Source organism: Procambarus clarkii, chromosome 57 (assembly GCF_040958095.1).
Source record: "Procambarus clarkii isolate CNS0578487 chromosome 57, FALCON_Pclarkii_2.0, whole genome shotgun sequence".
Taxonomy (NCBI): Eukaryota; Metazoa; Arthropoda; class Malacostraca; order Decapoda; family Cambaridae; genus Procambarus; species Procambarus clarkii.
The window spans coordinates 14,894,941-14,919,047 of NC_091206.1; the positions used below are offsets into that span (position 1 = coordinate 14,894,941).

At 39.8% G+C, this 24,107-nt stretch overlaps 3 long non-coding RNA genes across 3 annotated transcripts; 2 read left to right on the forward strand and 1 right to left on the reverse strand.

Annotated features, from left to right (window-relative positions):
• Positions 1-2,020: 2,020 nt before the first annotated feature.
• On the forward strand, positions 2,021-5,138 carry LOC123744907 (uncharacterized). Its single transcript, XR_006771268.2, has 4 exons — positions 2,021-2,104; positions 3,320-3,372; positions 4,009-4,165; positions 4,342-5,138. It is a non-coding gene; the product is annotated as an uncharacterized lncRNA (long non-coding RNA).
• Positions 5,139-12,460: 7,322 nt separating this feature from the next.
• Positions 12,461-15,038, forward strand: LOC138353281 (uncharacterized). Its single transcript, XR_011223099.1, has 4 exons — positions 12,461-12,547; positions 12,714-12,760; positions 12,864-13,020; positions 14,029-15,038. It is a non-coding gene; the product is annotated as an uncharacterized lncRNA (long non-coding RNA).
• A 4,807-nt stretch (positions 15,039-19,845) lies between these two features.
• Positions 19,846-23,220, reverse strand: LOC123745017 (uncharacterized). Its single transcript, XR_006771285.2, has 4 exons — positions 23,118-23,220; positions 22,900-22,951; positions 21,802-21,961; positions 19,846-21,286 (listed from the first exon to the last, which is right to left on the reverse strand). It is a non-coding gene; the product is annotated as an uncharacterized lncRNA (long non-coding RNA).
• Positions 23,221-24,107: the final 887 nt, after the last annotated feature.

Here is a 24,107-nt window from a genome sequence, read left to right on the forward strand (position 1 = left end):
ATTAAAGTATTTTCCTCTAGAATGTTTAATATCAACTAAATAAGGGAGTTCCAGTAAGTAGTAGTATACTACGAAATTAAACTTATTAGTAAGTAACTATTTTTAGTAAAGGAAATGATAAACTGGACTCTGTTATAAATCCAACTAAATGTGGAGAGAATTCATGTTATTGCATGTCGTTCCTCACGTCGTCACTCTGACTAGGAAGAATCTGGCAATATGTCTAAATAAATCATGATAATGATTAAATCTACAAGTTAGTAATTTTAGTAACTACTTGTGGTTAATACAAAGGTTGCATAAAATACAAAGATGTATAAAACTGTTGGTTATTTCCAACAAATGTAACAACTCTTATATATATCTAAAAAAAAAAATTGCACAATATGTTAATATCTTATAATATTAATTTATATTTGAGAAAATTCTCGTTTTGAATGAACATCATGTACAAATTTATGAATGCGTCTTTGGGGTCGACCGCTGGATGTAATGGACTTGAGTCGAGGACTGGTTGAGTGGTTTTCCTCGCTCAACCCCACTCTATTCTCAAAACAGAATCGTCCCAAAACAATGTGCTGCAAGCAAGCAATGCAAAATAACACTAGTAACGAAATCACCAACACACCCAAAGTGGCTTGGACACTATTCTTTATTATCCATCTTCATATTGATGTCCTAAATTCTCATCTTCCCTCTCCCACCCCCTCCTTACCAAACCCTTTGGCCAGCAAATTGAATTAGGCTTCCACACCGACTAAACGAAGGCGCCCGTCCTTATGGACTCATGTGTTCCTCCACAGATTATGAGAGGCTCTTCACACACGCCAGCAAGGATTACGACCCCGGAGTCTCTACTAGGAACACTAAGAGTAGAACGGAAGCAATAATTCAATAATTGGTTCAATATTGTTGCTACTAAGAATTCCAGTTAAATGGTTATTCTGATTTGTATCTACTAGATGAACTAGTCTCCTCTGATCACTACTCTACTGGACGGGGGTACAGACTCCTCTAAAAAATGTTGTAATGCTAAAATATAGTCCAGAAGAAGGTAAACTGCAGAAAGCCTATTGGGCCATGCAAGGCCACATGTCAAGTTACAGCAGCTGAAGAAAGGTAAACACTACAATCATATAAAAATCGGAAGTATTACTAAAAGTGTAGTAAGTGTCACTGCAAATTTTATGCTACAGAAACAGGTGAGCCTATCACCATGGAAATGATTGTGATTAATATTACCTGGGCATCGTGGTGGGACCTCGAGCAGCCTCGTGTTAGCACTCTCAACAGGGACAGTCAGGGTCATGACAACCAGTGATATCCGCCGGCCGTTACTCGACCACCTTCCATGGCTCATCTCTATACTTATCATTTTCTCAACACCATTCCTTTCCCATCGTCCCATCCCAAATCCTTACCCTGACCCCTTCCAAGTGTTATATAGTCGTAATGGTTTGGCGCATTCTCCTCATAGTTCCCTTTCCCCTTCAGCATTTTCCGATGCGGATTTTACAGTTTAAACAGTAAGATATAACAATTTCTTAGTTTGCCTTTTGCTACACTTTTTTACCTTTACCTCCATTTTCTGATCCTCAGCTTGATCAGTTTTCTTAACTATTCATAACAAAATGATTGATTAGTTCGTTTCTTTAAATATAAAGTAAAAAGGTTGGGTTTGATGTGGGATGATTATTAAAGCGACTATAATAGTTTACTGATGAACTAATAAGTATATTTAAGTACTAAACACAGTCCGGAAGTAAACTCTCAATGTATATACACCACAAATAGGGTGGACTTGTGTATATGTTAAACCCTTATCATCGGCGTTACGAGGTGTTTAAATGGTTGAAACGCTGAAGGGAATTTCCTTCACAATTAATCAAATGGATTATATATATGTATTAATTAAATCAATTATATATTTTACCTTTGGTCAGATACAAATTAGACATAAATAAATCCCCAGTTGGCACCTGGGCCAAATCAATATAAAGCAGAGGAATGTTGAGCCGATCAAGGCAGTGACTGCATACCACGGCTCCTGTCCTGAGGTGATCGCCGGGCCATCTTCCCTTCCTACCACACACACACGTCCCAGGTAATATTTACGGGTAGACACAGGTTTCCTGTGTGCTTCATATTGTTCTACAGGTGCCAGCTTTTATATTCGGCATAATGTTGTATTCGTAGCAAGAGGACGACGGACGCAAAAGATACATTTGATCTAACAGCTGTGATTTTGTAGCGTTTCACAGAAGGAGACGAAAGGTCAAATATATATAAATGTTTACTGGTAACGGGCTACTGCAAGTTGGTAAACACACGGACGAACTCACTCTGCAGCCTGGCAGGGGAACTGATAGCAATTCTCCGCGTACTTCGATAGGTGTTCCACTCCTCAGTGGTCGTATTTTATGTAACCTTCACAACAGCCATTCATACTGTGTCTTCTAGACGGCTACGAGTACATCAGCACACGACGTCACTGATTCGAGAGGAATTGGTGTGGTATCCCTAAATCTTGTTTGAATTCCCGGGAGTGTGGTGGCGTACGCGGCAGCAGAATTGGCGCACCGCCAACAAGATGTCGTGCTTGCACCGCTAATTTTCCAGAGGCACAACGACGATCATGATAGCTGTCATTGGAAACAGAGCTGTCGCCTGCCCTTAAGGTGTCGTCTCTCGCACGCCTCAACAAGGAAGTCATCCCCTCGCCCAGGGGTCCGATATAGGATCAGACAAAGCCCTCACACGTCACAGAATCTGATACTTCTGTCCCGAATCGCATTTCTTTATTCTCACCTGGACTCTCTCCCTACTGCTAGTAGTGCCCAGACGAGAAAGATACCACGGAACGTCGTCCATATTGTCCAAGGTTTTACGCTGTAAGTACGAGACTCCAGTGTGGCCTCGGACGTTTATAAATTTCCCGCTTCACTATTCCTATTCTCCTAGATGGAGGCGTCGCGTGCGACAACATTAGAGATGAGATTCTTCGCCACACTATCCACCACATTGGTTACGCCCGCCGTCTGAAGAGGCCGTAGGGAAATAGAACGTTAAATTTATTTAGACTTTCCATATCAGTTATGGTTAGTGATAGTCAAAATGCGCACAATTGTGCTAAAAATTCTACACTAGCATATCCGAGAATACTAATATAATCAAGTCACTTCTACCAAATATAAGAAATACATAGCCTAGCTCAAAACATATATTTATATCAAAGCAAATCTCACCTTGAAAAATGATGCGTGATAATCAGTCCAGTACACATAGTTACTATCTTGATGAAGTCTCCTTCTTTCAACAGGTTACATCAAGGTCAAGCGGCAACTGTGGCCACCAGCGATGAAGATTCATATTGTGAGTAAAGGAACGAGTTCTCTACAGGTTTTGAACATAAATTTTGGACGAAATGTTTTGTGATGAGAGGTGTGCCTTGAGTTGTGGCTAATGACCAGCCTGGTTGTGTGTTCTTGTTGGGTCAGTTCTCCCAGTCTTGGGCCTCATCTATAACCTTTTATCAACCGATGTACAAGTTTACGATCCTTTCAGACTGTAACAAGGTCTTGTTAGTTCAATGTGGGTTCGTTCTTGACTCACAATCGAGAATCCCGGGTTTGAATCCTGGGCGGCACAGAAGTGGTTGGGCACATTTCCCAATCACCTAATGGCGCTGTTCACCTAGCAGTAAATAGGAACCCGGAAGTTAGAGAAGTATTATGGGGTTGTATCCTGGGGCAGGTCAGTAACTCGACCTTAAGTGACCTCGATATAACCCTAAAGTGTATATACGGAGGCTGCCTGTCCCCGACAAAACTGCTTATTATTATTTATTTTCATTGGCTTATTAATCTTGGACATTTAAATAGTGATTCTATAGGAAAACCAAAAAAAGTAAATTTAGAATTAATGCATAAGAAAAATGTTTCTGCGACGAAAGCTAGTTGTTCCACGCAACATGTGTTTCAACACGGACGCTCTCTGTAACAACTACAGGTGTTGCTGGTGTTGGTGGCGGTGTTGGTGGGGGTGTTGGGCGCCCCGCAGATCGTCACAGAGAGGAGAGCCTTCCCCGGCCAGAGGCGCCTCGGGGCCACCAACTACCACACATCCAGCTTCGGTCTGCACGGCTTCGTCGACCGACCTGTGGCCAGTAAGCGCTCCTCTCATGTTGTGACTCCTCTCAGAGCTCTCGTACTTCCTTTAATACATTTACAGTTGATTTATAATTTTGTGTGCGGTTTGAAATGTCTCAGTTACTGCGGGATTATCTGTATCTGTCCCCCTGTGGAGTACTTTTAATATTTATTTTCCCTGTTTACTTCACAGGACTTCATGATTCGAAGCCTCGGAGGACGTTTCCCAATCAACCCTTTATTCACGAGCATCGTGAATAAAATCCTGAACTCAGTGATCGCTACATCTGTAGTGAGTCAGATGACATGTTTAAACGCACTCGCCTCACCTGTAGTGAGTCCAGTAACACGTTAAACGCACTCGCCCCACCTGTAGTGAGTCCAGTAACACGTTTAAACGCACTCGCCCCACCTGTAGTGAGTCCAGTAACACGTTTAAACGCACTCGTCTCACCTGTAGTGAGTCCAGTAACACGTTTAAACGCACTCGCCTCACCTGTAGTGAGTCCAGTAACACGTTAATCGCACTCGCCTCACCTGTAGTGAGTCCAGTAACACGTTAATCGCACTCGCCTCACCTGTAGTGAGTCCAGTAACACGTTAAACGCACTCGCCCCACCTGTAGTGAGTCCAGTAACACGTTTAAACGCAGTCTACTGACGCCACTCCTGCTTACAGATGACTGAAGGGAGCACAGGGTGCAGGCAACAGTGTACAGATACACCAACTTCAGAATAAAATGTACCTGAAGATGACTTTCGGGTCTGTTTCAGATTTAATAAAGTCATGTTCAGTGAAGTTCACTCTTAACTCGGTGTTTCTCGATGTGCTTATATTTCTTGCTCTTTATTGTGATAACAACCTGCAAACATGGACAATATTATATATTTTTTGTTATATTCTTGATGAGTTCTAATACATGTTATTCAAGTTTGTTGGATATTTACTTTTTACTTTCGTGTACCTATAAAATATGTAGGAGTTCCTTACTACTTGTTTTTAATTATCCCAGTTGTTGAATAGTATGATGTGTGTGTGTACTCACCTAATTGTGCTTGCGGGGGTTGAGCTCTGGCTCTTTGGTCCCGCCTCTCAACCGTCAATCAACAGGTGTACAGGTTCCTGAGCCTATTGGGCTCTATCATATCTACACTTGAAACTGTGTATGGAGTCAGCCTCCACCACATCACTGCCTAATGCATTCCATTTCTCAACCACTCTGACACTAAAAAAGTTCTTTCTAATATCTCTGTGGCTCATTTGGGCACTCAGTTTCCACCTGTGTCCCCTTGTGCGTGTTCCAGTTGTGTTAAATAACCTGTCTTTATCTACCCTGTCGATTTCAGGGTAGTGTGTGTGTGTGTGTGTGTGTGTGTGTGTGTGTGTGTGTGTGTGTGTGTGTGTGTGTGTGTGTGTGTGTGTGTGTGTGTGTGTGAAAAGACCTATATGGAAAATTTTGTTTTCATGAGATTATTAAGAAAACTCCGTACCGGGTGTGTTGAAGCTGTATACCAGGACACGAGGCTGTATACCAGGTGTCACGAAGCTGTATACCAGTTGTATATCCGGTCCCCTTAATACATATCACACATAACAAACCCACAGGAGCCTTGATGAGGGTTCGAACCCATGCGCTGAGTGTCTCCAGACGCGCTCTAGTCAACTGTTCCACGAATTGGTCAAACCCGGAGTGCTACTGCCCCCACGAGGGTCCCGAGGCTGCCACTGAAAGCTGGTCTTTGATATATCACGTTAATATAATTTCTCTGTGTATATCACATGTGTGTATTGTTTACACTGTGCATCTCGACAGTGTTGGAAGATGCTGCGCCATCACGTGACCCGCTGCTTTGCCGACTTCATCAACTGGCAATCATAGAGTTTCTCAGCTCAACATAATATTAACGGACAATATATCTTTATCACGCACCCTTAATTGTGTCATCATTTCTATATTCAGTCAGTAATATCCTAATTTGTATGTATGCTTCCCATTTGCATGTTAAGAGACTTATGCCTATAGAATATCATTAGATCTGTAATTTGGTTAATATTCCTTGGCGGGGGACTACTTTATGATTAGAGGAGTTTACTCCACCAAAGGACCCTGTGGACGGTAAAGATTCTTACCAATACTTCAAGCACCACCCAACATGAATTTCTTGAAGGGAAAGTGTGTAGTCAATAATTACATATAATCTTATAACCAATGATACTCAACTTATTCCACAAGAAGAAGAAATCAAGCAACCACTGATGCTCATCTGCAAGTTTTCTCGAAGTGGTCGTCTTCCTTACATGTGCAGTCTTATTCCTCTGGTTTCTCCTTGCCATCTTACATCGTGATAATAGTAAAGGAAACGCGGGTTGCATTTCCGTGGAGTTAACTTGTTAAGTTGAACGCATATACATTGTTGTATACAATCATATACAATCTTGTGTTGATATCCTCAAAATGCTTCTGGAGTCTGCCAGTGCAGACTGCCCATCACAAGCCTCTGTATGACTAACCAACCTGTGTGATGGGGATTTTTTAGCATTACCTAGTTAGCTTTTTTAACACACTGTACACCACTTCATTTAGTCTAGGGTAGTTGCACTAATGCAGATGTACCTCATGTATTAATAAAAAAAATATGCATTGTTAATCATGCAAGTCAACACGACCTTTTGCCTTGAAGTCATGAGAGACTCTACATCTCCTGCATTGCTCAGAGACAAATTATTTAGTGCTGTTAACATCTTATTGATTGGTGCCAACATACCAACCCACTCCTTTTATGATAAATGGCTGAGCAATAATGCCTACAATCGCATTAAATTCAACATTCCTTTTAAGTGCAAAATACCTGTTTCTGATATTCCTCTTTATCTGTACCCCACCATTCAAGTATCATACACACCCATCACCAAGAAAGGTAATGAGAATCTTGCTCTTCTCAAAGCTGTCACTCTTGAAACAATTGCCTCCTCCATCGAGAGTCTAAGATCTCACGAGCACTGTGTCTACACCGACGGCTCAGTCCAATCTTCTACTGGACGGACTGCAGCGGCATGTAGGTTTTATAGAAATAATATTTGCACAAAAACTGTCAGTGTCAGGTTAAACAACTGACTGACCTCCAAACAAGCAGAACTAGCAGCATTACAACTAGCTACCAGTACATTAAAAAAACATTGGAGGAGGAATAATATTCTGCGATTCAAAGTCTGCTCTTCAAGTAATCGAAAACTTCTCTTGGAAGATCGACAGCAAGTACCTCATACTACCAGTTATAAATGACCTAATTGCTGCACAGAGTAAAGGGTCTCGAATCTCCTTTGTATGGATACCTTCACACATAAATATAACCCATCATAATGAGACAGATATTGCAGCCAAATTAGCGTCCAACAAAGATGAAGTTGAATTAGATCTAGGTATCCTCATCTCTACTGTCAAAACTGTATTGGTCCAAACACTCAGGTCTGATAGGAAAGAAATTACTGACTCCCAACGACCTGAAAATACTAGTATTAAAAGCTATGATTTGTTCAGATCTGAAACCTATATCTATGGGCAGCACAAAACGTCCACCAGACTGTGCGACACAGTGGTTGCCAGGATCAGGTTGGGTTACCGTTACCTGTGGCAGGTGGCTACAGGTGACGGATCTCCCAATCCTGAGGACTCCAGGTGCAAACTTTGAGAGCAGGAACTGCGGCATGATCTCCCACACTACATCACCGAATGCCCAGTTATTAGACCTTTCAGACCAGTTGGCATGAGGTACCTGGAGCTTTGCAATTACTTTATTCACTCTCGTATTCTTGAAGATATCCTCACAGTATACCCAAAATTTGCCAGTGCAGGCTACTAAACACATGGCTCTGTATGACTAACCGTCCTGCGAGATGGGGACTTTTATTACCAATGCTACCTTATTCAATCTTGTGTTGATGATATCCTCAAAATGCTTCTGGAGTCTGCCAGTGCAGACTGCCTATCACATGCCTCTGTATGACTAACCATCCTGTGTGATGGGGATTTTTTAGCATCACTTAGTTAGCTTTTTGACATACACTGTACTCCACTTCATATAGTCTAGGGTAGCTGCACTAATGCAGATGTACCTCATGTACTAATAAAAAAAATATACACTGTTAGTATCACTGCTACCTTATTCACTCTTGTGTTCATGATGTTATCCTCATAATGCATCGAGACTTCGTCAGTGCAGACTACTGATCACATGCCTCTGTATGACTAACCATCCTGTGTGATGGGAATTTTTAGCATCACGTAGCTAGCTTTATGACTCACACTATACTCCCCTTCATATAGTCTAGGGCAGCTGCACAAATGAAGATGTACCTAAATGTGTTAATATATATATAAATATATATATATATATATAGTTTATTTCTATCTTCTGCTTCCCAAAGCTCCTATTTATCACTTTGACGTTCATATGAATAGAATCACTGCATAAACTTTGATCAAAATTTTCTGAATGAATACATATGAGAGCAGTGATTAGTGGCAATGTATCCGACCAGAGAAGTGTCACTAGTAGAGTACCACAAGGTTCAATTCCAATGCCAATAATGTTCATTGTCTATATAAACGATCTACCTGGGGGGAATTCACAGTTATATGAATATGTTTGAAGATAATGATAAAATATTTGGGAACGTAAATGACTTAGATGACAACATGTCCATCAAAATGATTTAGACAAAATAAGTGAGTGGAGCATCACATGGCGGATGAAATTTAATGTTGAAAAATGCCACGTATTGAAATGTGAAATACGGGAAAGTCAGCCACAAGCAACTTACAAGTTATGTGGAATTATATTAGAGAAATCAAAGAAAGAGATTTAGGGAAGGTTTTCGAAAGTAAGTTGTCACCAGAGAACAAATTAAATATGTTGTGAAAGCAACCTACACTTGTGAATTTCAAAATCACCTAAATGCATGGCTTGGGAAATACTAATGAAATTATTCACTACATTCGTGAGACCTAAATTGGAGAATGCAGCAACTGTGTAGCATCCATATATAAATTAACACATAAACAAAATAAGAAAAGGGGCAAAGACAAGCTTCTAAATGGCTTCAGACTTAGAAAACGAGAGATATAAGGGAAGACTTGAGAAGTTAATACATACTAAAGAAAAAAGGAAGATATGATCATCACATACAAGTATGTGGTGATAATATAATAGAAAAACGTATCACACAATTAAGCTTAAAAAGCAAAGTTACCGAGAACTTGTCCGAAAGTTCTGTTTTGTGAACGTATTTGTAGACGGTTGGAACCACTATGAAGGGGGGTGGATGCCCACACCATCAGCAGTTTCAGTCATGCCAAAGATGATTGGAATGACGTGACACCACGAGCGTAGCTCTCATCCTGTAACTACACTTAGATAATTAAGTAATTACGCACATAAGATATAAACTGTTGGGTAGTTAACAACCGAATTATGTCTGAAAAGTGTTCAGAACTTTCAACGGACTTCCCAACTCAGTCTTTATCTAAGGCTGGGGGATGCTTCGGTCCTCAGACCAATTTCTGACTCTTCCCGTGGGAAATAGATGAAACGTAGTTGAAGATATTTTCATATACATGACGGGTCTTCTCGCTGCACCACAGGTAATGTTCCAGTTTATTACTTGTAAATGTATAAGGTGCCTTGGCGAGCACTACGTGTTCACAGTGCTCTAGTGAACACTGCACATGCACTAAGCGCTCTGACAAACACTGCACATGCACAAGTTGCCTCAGTAGATGCTTTTCATGCAAACTAAACCAATTACTGTGCATTGAAGCCCGTGTTTTTGAAGCAGAGGAGGAGGAAGAGACACAGAGCCGCAACAACATGGGTATAACGGAGAACACTTCATGTTTAGTGATGACTCAAACACTGAATGATCTGAGCCAAACTGGATCACTTGTTATTCTCAACACCAGAGTGATGTGCTTTACCTCCACAACCTGAGTGTTGCAAACTTGCTGCAATGTCAAGGGAACCTCAATGTGTTGTTGCTGTCGTCTCACGTGACTTTTTTGGTTAATGTCACTGAGTGAGTGTTCAGACGCAAAGTGATTCATTGTAGTTATGTCCATTAAAGTTATGTCCTTTGTGTACATTAGAGTTGTGTCCATTGTAGTAATGTCCATTAAAGTTATGTCCATTACAGCTATGTCTACTACATTCAATGTTATATTTGTAATCAGTGCTTGCCCATACACTTTCGCAACTGTTCTTTTGATTGGCTACTCCTTCAAAATCCAAACCTTTTACCCTAACCAGACACGTACGAACCCAGGCAACCCACCAAACCTCTCGACTCCGATGGATAGAAAATGTAAATATTTGTGAGTCGTTATTGTTGTCCCCTAACTCCCCTTGCCTCTTCGGGGGGTATAGGGTGTTTATGTAACTTCAGGGCACCAATCCCCCCAGCCACAGGGCATGGCGAGAAGGCACCTATTTCGTAATAGGTTAAGATAACGTAAGAGACGCGACCTATTGGTTAAGGGGATGGGTTGACTTCACGTTTATAAAGACAAACAGAGCCAGTACTTATCAAGCATTTACGCAATTACTTACGAATCCTGTAGATCTTTCCTTAAACATAACAGATTTATTTTTATTTATTGACAAGTTATCGTGCTGGGAAAATGTGCAAACCAAGGTTATTACTGTTATAAACAACCTCATAGTGCTTCGGGACATTAATTAAGGAGAGATGTACAGGTTTCGCATTGTTGAAATGTTTGGTTTGCCTGCTGTCTTCGTTGTTGACTTTTGCAATAAGAATTAGGTTGCAGGTCAGCAGTTACAGCCCCACTCCTGTGCCAGGTAAGTCCACTACGGGCTCACCATATCCCGTGCTACTTGAAACTTGTTCCTAGTAACTGAATTTAAAACTACAATAGTTCATTTCCTCTTTCATACGGAGTGTAATGTGAAAATATGAATGACATTTATCTATTTATTTAATATAATAATTATTAAATTTATAAATTTACTTAATATATCATTTATGAGATTTATACATTTACTTGATATAATATTTATAATATAATAAATTTAACATCAATTTGATCAACTATACAAAAGAGCTTGTGAAGCCATTAGCGAGCTCGCTAGAACTGTGGTAATGATTCCGGAAATATGAAGGAATGAAAGGTTTAAATATTGAGGAAAATATGACAATGTAACATTTTAATGGATGTGTATTACACCTATATTTGTGTATGTTTTTGATGTATTTTACACTTTATAATAATTTACAAAGCTCACTAAGCATTTTTCATATGTGTCGCTGCCTTAAAATTGTTTTACATAAGCAAATGTCAAACCCAATGTAAACAAGGGCTTGAGGGTGGACGAGCAGCTGTTATCAGGTCATCACTGAGCACCGAGAAGGTCACGGGGGGGTGACTAAGCCAACCACTTCACAACCTTCATCTCCCCAGGAGCCGGAGCGTTGTCTCGTTGCAACACTAATATCCTCGTTGCAACACTAAGTCAACACCGGAAGTCTAATTAAAACATTAGATCAATACCGGAAGTCTCGTTGAAACACTTGGCCAACTGCGGAAGTCAGTGATTTCCTGGGACTAATAATTATAATAATTGCCTTTGGTCTGAAAATAGCGATCTTGATATATCAATTTCTGAAACCGGCAATTTACTTCTCGGCCTAGCCGGCGCCAGACTCCTTGGCATGATTGATTGATGAAGATTAATCCACCCAAAAGGTGGCACGGGCATGAATAGCCCGTAAGTGATGGCCCTTTTGAGCCATTGCCAGTATCAAGAGCTGATACTGGAGATATGTGGAGGTGCGACTGCACCCTGCGTGACGGGAGATGTCTCCCGATGAACTAGCCAGAAAATGAAACCAAAACTGACCTCAATGACCCCAGGCGATAAGTCCGCCAGACGCCGCAACAGTCCGGCCCGTTGTGGAGGAATGCTTGACAGCAGTGTCGAGGCCCAGTGGGTCAAAATCCCTTCATGTGTTCCGGTACTTCCCAGCCACAGGTGTCCAGACGCTGACTCGTCGTATCCAGAAGTCCAGATTATATCTGACTAGCTCAATACCGGTATAACTAAATGAAGATCGTCATGCATTTCAATCAAGACGTAATAGTTGCTGTTGCAACATGGTTATCTTGATGTTGGATAATTTGTGTGCGTGTGTCGATGCTGTGGGTTATCGGTTGGCGATTTCTGTTCTTCACTCACTAGAGGTTACGTTATGATGTGAAGCATTAGTTGGCACCTCACCGGAGTCTGAATATAAGACCGACGCCCAGGAGCTGACAATAAAAGATCCAAGACTGCTGAAGACGGAGCAACTCTTCAACACAACAATCAACCCACCAAGCAAGACAAGTAATATACACTTCGCAGATATGTTTTTAAGCTAAGGAAGATTTGCATGTATATATACAACACAAATCATATAAGGTGCATTTGAGTATCGCTGTGAAATATAAACTCCACGTTCAGAATTTGCAGTTTACTGGAAATATTAATTCAACATTCTGTATTTTCACAGACTGTACCAATCAGCCGACATCTGCAACAACCATGAACTTTAAATCAGTAAGTAAGCCGTCAAGCTCTCAATCAATGTGAAAACCTGAATTATACTTGCATCTATGAACCATTGAATTGTCCTAGTCTGAGCGCTCTTCAACAACGACAGGTGTTGAGGGTGTTGATGGTGTTGTCAATGGTGGTGTTGGCGACGTCGCAGATCATCTTGAAAGACAGAGACTTCCCTGGCCAGCGGCACCTTGGTACCCGAAACTATGGTGGTCACTCCTACGGCAAGAGAGGCTACTCCTCTCTACGTTTCTCGAGTGAGTAACGTAGGCTTCCTCTCTCACTTTCTCTTTATATATATATTTTTAATCATCTACTTCAATTAATCATTCAACATGTTAGAAAAATACATTTTGTTTAATGCCATCCAGCTCTTGACTCTTATCTGAGTTTTGTATGTGTACTATTAGGCAGGATTCCCAGCGGAGGATGGGTCCACCTGGGCTCCGCAGGTCTGTCTCTCTGTGTGCATGTGTTTGCGTTTGTCTGTCTTCCTGTGTCTATTTCTGGCTATCTCTTTATCCCTGTGTCTGTTTCTGTGTTTTTCTGCTTGTCTGTTTCTGTGTTTTTCTGCTTGTCTGTGTTTTTCTGTCTGTCGCAGTGTCTCTGTGTTTTTCTGTCTTATGTCTTTCTTTTTTTTCTTTTGCCGGTTCGATCCTGTCTCTGTCTGCTTATATCTGCCTGTCTGTTCTGGTCTATCTGTCCTTGTCTGCCTCTGTGTGTTGCTGTCTGTCTCTGGTCATCTCTGTTTTTCTGCTTGTCTCCCTCTTTCTTTCTGTGCCCTGGTCGACCCGATCTCTCTGTCTGCCTATTTCTTTTTGTCTCATTCTGCCTTAGTCTGTCACTATGAAGACTCTCTCTCTCTGAAGCGCATATAAAATAAAATAACTCCCCACTGGCTAAGATAAAGGGAAGGGGCTTGAAAGATGGAAGAGGGTCAGTTTAAATTTACGCGTTTTTGCCCTTTACGGCCATTTTATGACGAATAAAACATTTCCGTTAATTGTCCCGATATCAGTGAGTATGATTACTGATATTCACGACTGTTCCCGCGTGAATTCTGGCAACCACGACCCGATCTGTTGGGCACATGAATCAGGGTGCTAAGTTAGGTGAGGGTACCCTCAAGGTAGCCTAGGCTACCCTAAACTTCTAGCCCCCAACCTCGGATAGGCAGACAGACAGACAGACATTCAAATTTATAGACATAGATTGCCTTGGTTCATTGTTTACATTTTTCAATTTCCTTCTCTCTCTCTTCACAGGACTTTTTAACTCTCAAGAAATTCGTGATCTAGCAGAGAGACAACGCTCTTAATCTGCCTGAGACATTTCGCTCATCAACTGGCTGAGGCAAGTTGCTCTTAACCTGCTAAAGTAACTCATGTTGCAGTGCAAGTGGACACCAATTACTTGAATCAAATTTCCTGCATCTACAATCTACTTCAAACCTTGGGCATTAATTGAATACAGTTACTTGCGAATGTAAATTTGGTTGGGAGGTGTGAGCGGTGTGTTGTTATATATTCCACTTTCCATCAACAGGTAATTAAGGTTGATGTGCAGAGCTTAATGTGAACAAAACACGAGCCAAGTATTTGAGGAAGAAATGCTCTTATGGAATATATGGAGTGTTACATTGCAATAGAGCTGCTGGATGTTGTAAGCGTTGTCAAACACGATCAGTCGAGTTCGTATTTTGCTCATATGTTTGTGAGGTGTTCTGTGAGACTCTTAAGTCTGCTAACCTGAGAGGCTGTGATTATGTTAGTCTTTGAGCTTGTGAGGCTATTAGTCTGTTAATATGTGAGTATGTGAGTTATTCTGCAAGTTTGTTAGTTTGTGAGTGCGTGACTCTTATCGTTCTTGAATGACTGTAAACTCTTATGAAAATTTAAGCATTGTTTAACATAAAACTCTTAGGTGATGATTAACATTTGTATTACATCTCTCTCTGAATTTTCATTTGTAATCCTACAAACATGAATATTATGGTCTGAAAATTTAACACAAATTCTGTATTATAATTTATTCCACTTCAGCATCATGTCAAACTTGGCCTTGCTGTTATAGTTTATACACTGTAATACCTATTATTAGAATTATCAGTGTAAGGGTATTATTATTACATTTGTTTATATGATAACAAAATGTATTTGCATTTTATTTTAACTTGGGCAATTATAAACGCGCGATCTTTTTATAAATTAAAGTTGTTGAATTTGTTCAAATGTATACACTTGTAGATTTTATGAATAAAGATTAATAATTTAAACTTAAATTTTCACTTTATATACCACAGTTGTGCAGGCAGCCCATCAAGAGTGCAGCATTCACACCCTTCAGCGTATATAAAGATTTTTTTTTTTGCAGGGATATTCCTGCACGGGCCCTAAGCCTCTCGCTAGCCCACTAAGTGTTGCTTGTTTCTGTTTTACTTGGGCGGAGTATGAGTATTTATGACTCGTATGGTCGCTTCAGTCAGATTTTGTCCCATGTGTTTAACAACTTCTTCTAGCTCTGTTGAAGCTAAGTTAAAATCTTAATGGGTTTGTAACTATGCACTGTGTTAGATAATGTTCCAGTGGTCTGTCGGGCAATTCTCCACAGGTTACTTTAGGTTAAGGTATGGTTAGGTTAGGGTTTCTTTAAGTTAACGTATGGTTAGGTTATATTTCATTAAGTTGGGTTACGTTAATACGATGTATTATTGACGATAATGTGAAATATGGAGTTCGAAAACTGCTTCAGTGTGCCCGCGAATTAGGTATGTAGAAATCCAAATTCTTAAAAAAAAACTTTTTCCGCACACGCTTTTTATATTTTAACCCAACAATTTCTATTAAATTCAATTTATAACTTTAAAGTTATAACTCTATTAACGACAAAGATTCATTTGCCAATTTACATGTAGACTATTACTGGAACCATAATATGCTATCTGACCATCACAAATATCTACATAACTGTCGAGGTGGTTTAAGGGTGGGTATAATTTCTCATGGTAATGGATTTGCTCCGAGGACTGAGCGCGGTTACAATAGGAGTTGCCAAAACTTCGCTTGTACCTGTCGGAGCACACACTGTTAACATTAACGGATATTCCTATGTTAGTTTCCTTCGTGTAGACTGCAATGTGAATGCCACCATTCATTTCCAAGAATGTTACATCTAAGAAAGGCATCCTAACATCGCTCCCCATCTCGTAAGTGAATCTTATCCCGGAACTTTGCTCAAATGCGTCCTTAAAGTGTAGCAAGCGCTCATTGTCAGGTGCCTGCAATAGACGCCAGGATTTAGGTCCGCGTCAGTAAAGACTCTCTGCTCAATTGTACGCATGTAAATATTCGCAAATAGGACTCCTAGGGTGGGGGGAAGTCCATGGCAACATTTTTGTTCATGAGACCAGCAGGTTATACATGTCTTCTTCTTCTTCTTGATAGTAGGTGCAGTTTGCATGAAGGGTTTGTCCTCCCGATGACTGCACCAGTACAGATGTTGGTAGAGGCGTTTATGTTGAGGATGATAAGGAGTTTCAAAAGTGCTTGTTGCGTTGTGCTGTAGACAGAGGAGCGGCGACTAGAACAGAGGTGTATGTTAGAGGGAGACTTGCCGCACCGTAGGGCGGTGTGTTGTGTTTATGGCGTCTGCTGATCCATGGTGCTGCGACGAGGCAGTTGTTTTCTGTGTTTAGCTGTTGGTGGCGCCAGGTATAAATGTGGCGCGGGTCAGATGTGACCCAATTTGTTGGTCGACTGTAGATATTTAGCCAGTGCTTTGACTATCATGTCATCAGTAGGCGGAACTTCGAAATAAACAGCATGGTTGGAGGGGGGGTAGGAATAGCCTAAGCTACTCTATTTCTTTGATATGTATTTTCTTTGTCTCAGTAAAAATACTTGAACTGAACGGCATGGATGCTATAATGCGTGACAAGAGGTTCCATCTAGAGGGAGAATTTAACATTAGCGCGAGTAGAACCAAGAGGGCGTCGCAACCTATCCTCGAAACCGTTGATTTCGAAGCCACATATTAGGTAGTCCAGCAATTCATTTGATTACAAATATTAAAACCTAAAAATTAATTATCATTTGTATATTATAAATTTGAATTTGAGTTGGCTAGCAAATTATTAAATAGGCGCATTGTCAACAAATGTTGCCAAATGGCTTTCATGATTCATAGAATTAACCCGAACTACACAAAACAACCCAAAACTTTTTAAACTCACGTAAATAAATAAGACACTAATTTTATTTGTCTAGCTATAATACTAGTAATTAACAAAGAACGTGAATAAAATACATTTTTTCTCAGTAATTAGCTCATCAACCCCCTTTAGCTTCACCTAATTTGGTCTTATTACCTTCTAAAATGAGCTTAGAATGGAGAGGAGGAATAAATTACAATATGGTCGACCGGCAGCTGAAAGGAGTGGGATGGGGAGGCCCAGGAGCTGATGCCCCGTGTCTTACTTATGCTCAGTGAGAGCTCTCAGTTGGTACTGTACAAAGATGTACCTCACCTGGAGCTCAAGTGAGAGATGTATCCTAGCGGAAGCTGTACATGGTAGTGGGAGCTGGCTTAGGGAGGCGGTGGCGCTGCCTTCGCTGCTAGGAAGTGGAGTTGTGTAATGTTTGACACGAAGCTGGAAGCACCTTGATCTTGTCCAGTGCTGTTTGGTGTCCGTGTAACAGTTGCATATCCGTATCACCGCCTTTTGTCTGGTTCTTTAAATAATAATCTATATTCTTTCCATGCCTTCTGGTGTGTGAGTATTTTACGATAGGTGATATATGCGTTCTTGAGTGTAAATGTCACTAGTTCTGTCAGATTATTTGTTGAGAAACGCCATTATGAGAGTAGGCTTTAGTACTGGATAATTTTCCGCCTGTATTGGGTTTATCAAATCCTACAGATACAAATTATTAATGTATATAAAGAAAACAAATTGATAGGGTTGTATTGTTTAATGGTTGCAGATTGTGTACACTGCTTCCCAATCCTAATGTTGTCTTCGTTGATGATGAGCTTAGTATTCCTCAAGTCCAAGGTGGTCTTGGGTGGTGTGTGATAAGTGGTGTTGGTGTTATGGACCCGACACGCATACCTGTATATGAGATTCCTCGCATATACGGTTCGGCAAATGTCACCAATATGTACTTTATTACAACTAGTATACTGTATTTCATTCACCTGGGCTGTATAATACAAGTATACTGTATAATAATATACACCACGACTATGTAGACCGTGTGGCTGTTAGTTGCTAAGGTTCATAATATATAAATCTCTGCCTTGGTGTTATTAGTTGTTAGTCTAGCATGAGTGTATTTTATACCCTGTAGTAGTTATATAAAGTATATGTAGAAGAAACATTCTAAAACTCGGATGCGAGGATTTACGAACACACGTATACCGGATGTGTCGATAACAACAACAACTCTGTTGTCAAACACAGGATGAGTTAATTTAGTTCAATTGTTATGCACCCCATACCCATCTTGTGGGCGGTAGTGGAAAGGGTTACAGAGGCACATAATGGGCTCATAGACTGAGCCCCACAATTCATTTAGCTAAGCAAGTTACAATCTTGATGATCTAGCTACAAAATTCAAGGAACATCGTCACATCAACAATGGGCTCGAGACCGACCACAAGTACAGTCTCTAAATCAACTGACATATGTGGAGAGCTAGTGTCACAGTTTATATGTTTGTCCTGCACACCGCCCCCCATCCAGTGGGCAGCGGTGGATAGGTTATAATCACTTAATTATTACCTACAGTTAGCAAACTGGGGATATTTGGCTAAGATTTCTGGTAGCAGATTATTTGAATGAAATATTTACACATCTCTGGAACATTTGTTATAGAATTGTCTCTGAATTCACGTATCTTTTCGCACTCCATCACATAGTGACGGAAGGTGTGCTAATAATTTTGTTGACAGTTTACATTTTGTCAGGTCTACATCAGTAAATAATGAGAATTCCCAGAGATACTTGTAACCGAGTCTAAGCTGAGCAGTAGAAACATTTAGAAGTCTGCTGATTTTATTGGATGAACCATAGATGTGTGGCGTCTCTTTCATGATAATAGTATGATGATAGATGGAATTACTGGTGTCGATTTCACTGCCTCAAATCTACAAGATTTTGTTGAAGTTCTTGGTGTATTATTGCTCTCAGACTGCTTATTGACAATCCAAGGTTATACTCTTAGTTTTTGATATCCAAAGGGTTTGGAAAGGATGGGGGAGGTAGAGGGATGGGAAGGGGAAATTCTGGAAGAGGATGTGGGTATAGAGAGGAGGTTTGAAAGTTCGGTGGCCTTTCCACCATGGGTTGGCATATGTGTGTGTGTCGTTTGTTTGGATGTGTGGTATGATGGATTTTCATTACATTTGCTGGGTGGCTAGTGTTTGTGTCCTAGCTTGTGTCTGGAAACCCTAGAGCCGTTGGAGTTGGCTGCAGGAAATTAATCTTAGCCAATTTCTCCTTTACAGCCAGATTCTTTGGCTAACTCATTAGCTCTATCATGCATTCGGAGGCCAGCATGAGATGGAGTCCACATGAAATGGACTGTTACCATCATGAATAATTTTGTTGTATTTGTGTGATAGACCGAATTGCTAATCCTTTTGCAAAAGGATTTCAAGATTGAATTCAACAATTGACCTATGTATAGAAAGTCAAATAAAAAAGCTTCGGAATTTCTTTCAAATGCCACAAGAAGACTCAAGTAAAATGTGTCAGAAATAACCCACTGATTTATAAGTCAATGATACTGTCAGAGACATGTTTGTGGAAGCTATTGAAGACTTATTCAAACCTTCAGAACTTCCTGCACATTTATGAGGCTAAAATGTTCACACACTTTGGTGGCAAAATTTAGTTTGAACAAACGTTTCAAAAATAAAACAAATAAAAACTTCACATCAAGAGTTTCTGATGAACATTTGCATAACATTTGAAGTTTGTAAAGTCATGCAGTTTTTTGGCTTCATAATATTAGAATTTAGTTATTCTTTCAAGGTGATTTCTGCAACGTATACAATAATGTCCAATGAAAACTAATGAGTTAGACTGTAATATTTTTTATTTTTAAATTTTAAGTTGTTATATTTGTGTTGCATAGTTGAGTATATTTGTTTTTATAATTCAGTATTAATATCACATTAAATAAAAAAATATATTCGCAAAAGCCTATAAATTTATAATTTGGAAAGGTTCACATAACAATTACAGTACATTAATTACATTAGAGAGTCACAATAATACCACAGCACGTAGACATTGTCATTACCAGAATCAGAAACTTTATTCTTAATAACTTATACAAATCATTACAGTACTGATTGGACTAAACAAGTGTATATCAATCTAAATTAAACATAATTTTATACATAGAGTGAGTGACATTTAACTGGCAAATTGAAAGGTGGTATATTGTAACAACAAATTAGTGAGATTTACCAAAATTAGGATGAGATGGAAGTAGAATATAAACTAATCATACCCTGATCCCATAGATATTTGCACATCCTCAAAATTCTATATCTGGGGCTATGCATTTTCAAAATCACTCTAAACACACAGCTCATACAACATAAATCTGACTTCAATTGGACTTCAAATGCCTGCCAATAATCCATCCTCCCATGACAGTAGTTCCTTCAAATTCCAAATATCCATCTAGGGTCATCATAAAATATGAGTGAAAAAATAGTGTTATATACTCTTAAGTTCCCTCATCTGGGGAGTATTTTCAATTGTGATTTGGTTTCAAAATAATAGAATTACAATATAAAATAATTATTCTTAAATATTTACTGGTTTAGACTCACGAATTTAAGTGTAATATTTCAGATATTTAAGTTTATTAATTTCCTGATTAAGTTAATAATTGTCTCTATTGCACTGTATAGATTTTTTAGTTCCTTTGTGTGTGTGTGTGTGTGTGTGTGTGTGTGTGTGTGTGTGTGTGTGTGTGTGTGTGTGTGTGTGTGTGTGTGTGTGTGTGTGTGTGTGTGTGTGTGTGTGTGTGTGTGTGCGCGCACGTAACAAAAACAAACATTAAATTTAAACAAAAGAAATCTCAAGGCATTAGTCATATTTAAATATTTTATTAATAAAACTTTAACATAACAATCAAACTACAACAAGATAAATATATAAATGTACTAAGCATGTATGTAATACGCAGTTGACCACCTGCCCGCGACCTCCATATTAACGCAGACGGCGTCTCGTCAGCCAAGCATTGCCCAAGTCATCTTCACACACACACATCGTGTCCCCCCTCGCACCCAAAGTTTCGACCGATAATGAAGTAATTTGTAGATGAGTCAGACTGAGCAGAATTGTCATGGGAGACTCATGTATTGCAACATGAGTCAAGGAGGGTCTTAGTGCTTCATCCATCTTCATCTTATTCACTCATTAGGTGACTCATTCATCTTATTCATTTGATTGTGAATGAGTGAATATGAATATTATTCATCTCAGTCACTCATTCACTCCTGTGAAGAGATATATAACAATTAACAGTTGTAAACCTAATGAAACATAAATATATATATGTTATTGAACATGACAGAAAGGGTGAGATCAAAGACTTCAGCACGAATTTTCTCTAATCGACCTAATATGTTTAGTCGTGTTCTCTATGATGGTAGAGTGTAATTTGGTGTTAGTTGGCTGTTGATGGCTGGCTATATATATACTATACATATGATGGGGAAGATGGGGGAATTCAATGACAAGACCGAGGATATCTGGGGACACTGCCGTGGTTTGTTTGGAAATGTACAGCTTTATATATATATTTTTTTCAAAAGAGAAGGGAGTACCACCTCTGGCTGGAAGAAGGTGACCCTTAGCTTCGGAGGAAACCACATATAATGCATTAGAGGGAATGTTTAGGTCCCCTCCAATACAGTTTCAGTGTGCTTTTCTCCTACCACCCCCTTTTTATTTTAATTTTTGCTGTATTATATTTTTTTGGGGGAGAGAGAGAGAGAGATATGTTACTTACTCGCCAGACGCAGGGAGCTGTAGCCTCTCTTGCCGAAGGTGTGTGTCCGGTAGTTCCTGATGCCCAGGCGCCTCTGCCCCGGGAAATCTCTCTGTGTCATGATGATCTGCGGCGCCGCCAACGCCGCCCCCATCATAGCCACCAGCACCAACAACACCACCTATCGATGATGGAGATCATTCAGACTAAGAAGCTATAACAGGTGATAAATATATTTAAACATTATCAATGTGATAATAAATACATTTGATGCACGCAAATACCATAGTTTCTTTTAAAACTAATAGGCAGTCATTTGAGCATAAACAATAATATGGTTGGGAATTATCTTGAACCTGTACGGTGTGACGCTCCACTTAGGAGGCTATCTTATGAAGAAATACAAGGGCGTATAATACTTTTCTAAGGCTTTCAAATGGACCAAACAATTTAATATGGGGGCATTATATATAAACGGGCTATGAAACTATTAACATGAAATTGAATTCGAAATAGTGTGTGTTGTAACTGGAAAAGTTTAGATTTTAGGATTTTTTGTTGTTGTAAACACTCGTTCGAAAATACTGGGGTACGGAACAATTTAGGCTAGCAAGTGACATTGTAGAAGCAAACCACCACGAGTCCAAAGTGGTCATAGGAGTGTGAGGTAACTGCCTCTCATGGGTTGGACAAGTCTACCAGTGGTCGTGGAGGGTGTTAGTGGTTGCTGCTTCTCATGGGTTGGACAAGTCCACCAGTGGTCGTGGAGGGTGCTAGTGGTTGCTGCCTCTTATGGGTTGGACAAGTCCACCAGTGGTCGTGGAGGGTGTTAGTGGTTGCTGCCTCTTATGGGTTGGACAAGTCCACCAGTGGTCGTGGAGGGTGTTAGTGGTTGCTGCCTCTTATGGGTTGGACAAGTCCACCAGTGGTCGTGGAGGGTGTTAGTGGTTGCTGCCTCTCATGGGTTGGACAAGTCCACCAGTGGTCGTGGAGGGTGTTAGTGGTTGCTGCGTAATTTAGGGTAAGTCTCTTCATGCATATTTGTTTTTCTCGTGTTTTTTCTAAATCTCAACTTAGTTGAGATTTTGAATCATTTTCAAAACTTAACAGCTTACTTACCAGTTTAATTTTCATTGTGCCTTGTCGAAGTAATCAGTTTCACTCGGTATACCTGTTGAAAGAGGGATTATAACACTTTCGGACAAATAGTTCAATGTATGTGAAGTTTGTAACTCGCAGCAATATCTGAATTCACTTTGTATTATATATACTGTATATACAAATGTCAATACAATAATTCCACAATGTAACACAGAATATCCTCGTATGTATATTACTTTCTAAAGTATTGTGTAGATTAATGTGTTGAAAGAGTTTCTTCGTCTGCAAGAGTTGCGGACCTGCAGTGCCATGCTCTTGGCAGCAGCTTTTATATGGGGAGAATCCAAGGAGTTGCCAGCTAATACAATACTATCTTATCATATATTTTAAGCTCAAGTGGAATTGTTGATATGCTCTAGAGTTTATACACCTCCGTGAGGTAAATGAAAGCGGCATTCGTCGCAAGAAGTGGATTTAAGGGACATTTACGAAGGCGGACATGCATTCAAGACTGATAACTCAAAATGGCAATTCATGTAAGATAATTGCCTTAAACTCAACACTGTTGTTATGGCAGTTATTTCCGTTTTTGCTCGAACATTCCAGATACACAACATGAAGTATTAATGCAGCTCAATAATTCCGAAACCAGAACTGAAAATCTTACATTGAATAACAATTAAACTAAAAATTTAAGCGTTCTCTACATGTGGGTGAGCAGAGTACACAGTGGCCATCTATTAATAAAATAAGGGCGAGGGCCCCGGGGGGAGGGTAAAGTACTTATATCTTTTAATATGTAATTGAATTTATCTATACACTCACTAACATAATAAAAAGAATCGCAAGAAATTACGAACCAAAAGTGGCTGGGCCGCTTTCTTTCTCCATTCCCTCGACCACAATCTATCCTCAGGTCATTATCTACCATTATTCTCTAAGCATTACCCATCATTCTTTTCTACTAATTACCCTCTTAATCTTCCCCTGAGTACCTTCTTTCTTTTTCCCCCTCGTTACCAACATTATCGTCAAGCTTTCGCTTATTCTTCGTTAAGAAAAGATATACAGTATTTTAATGTTACGATATTTCCACTTCAAAATAGCACTTCCACTGTGGTACAATATTTTTGTCATACTGACAGTTAGTAACAATCACTGAATATACACAATCTAGGCAGAAAATGAATTATGAGAACAAAGCACTAAGCTAGCCTGGCTACACA